This window comes from Echinops telfairi, unplaced genomic scaffold (genome assembly GCF_000313985.2).
Source record: "Echinops telfairi isolate 266 unplaced genomic scaffold, ASM31398v2 ScPeMD7_7356;HRSCAF=8355, whole genome shotgun sequence".
NCBI lineage: Eukaryota > Metazoa > Chordata > Mammalia > Afrosoricida > Tenrecidae > Echinops > Echinops telfairi.
Genome location: NW_022111256.1, coordinates 1583048 through 1584424, shown reverse-complemented (window position 1 = coordinate 1584424; position 1377 = coordinate 1583048).

The window sequence follows — 1377 nt, the reverse complement described above, 5'->3', positions numbered from 1 at the left end:
GTTTTCAGTCATTCCCCCCGGCTACATTGCCCTTGATCAAGCCCCACCACATTTCCTTCTTTCTTGTACTTGCTGTTATTAGCTCCCCATTGTCCCCCCAACTCTCCTTCTATAACCCCAAGAAACCTTTAATCCAAATACTATCTCTATATATTTACCTATCCTGGATTTCATATACAGAAAAACATTTTTAAAAATCAACAATAACAAAATGAAATGGAGAAAAACCTCAATCAAAAAGAAAGCAGAAAATATTAAAAACTAAAACAAATTTAAAATGCGTCAAAGAGGGATCCAATGTTAAGGTGTTGCATTTTAACCTAAGTTATCTGCAATAACTCACTTTCCATTGCACTCGGCATGACCACAGGGCTGTTCACAGTCCTGGTCTATAGTCGAGGAGATTCACCAAAGGCTTAATCCATGTGTATTTTCAGTCACTTTTTTTTCCTTTTTAAAACCGAAACAACTTTAAAATGGGTCAAAAGGGAGATCAAATGATAAGGTCTTAAATTTAAACCTAACTATATCTGCCATATTTGACTTTACAATGCTCTCTGCCTGACAACTAGATTATTCATATCTCTCTACTATGGTCAGAAGGGATTCACCCAAGACTTAATCCATGTGGGAACCCTGCAAATGGATTTTGAGCCTCCACTGTCATCCATAGCTTTCTGCAAACTGGGTGTTCATGATTTAAGCTCTTATACCATTCCCTCCTTTGAATTTGAATTTTATTACTTACAATCCTTGGATCACACAGGCTGCTGTGCTTCTTCCATGTGAACTTAGTTGTTACCTCACTTAGATGGCTTCTTGTGTGAAGACAAGATTTTAAGACCCCAGATGCTATTCTTTCAGATAACTGGGCACCATCTGGTTTCTTCACCACACTTTGCTATAACACCCATATCTTCAGTGATCGCCATGAGGGTGAGGATCAAGCAGGGCCATGTCATAAGAGCTAATTGTTCTTAGATTGGGGCTAAAATTAAGTGTGAGCCCAAAATCCATTCATATATCAATGGTTTATATATGTCTCTCTTTCACTTTAGAGACCTCATTATCATTTTAAGGTAGAGAACATTATTCATCATCCCCATAGAGCATAAGGTAATGCTATTGCTAATGCCAATAATTTAGCTAATGGTACAGCATTTAAAACACTGCTGAGAAAAGGAAAATATACCAGTACAGGCCAGATACAAATCACAATACATGAAGTGTTGATTTGTACGGATTAAACACTGATATGACTGCACACTATTTACAAAAGCAAAAGGGCTTTATGATAGGGCAAAACTTTCATTCACAAAGGTAGAACTATGTCTACCAGATTAGCACATATCATAATAAAGCAAGTGTGTTAGTCTG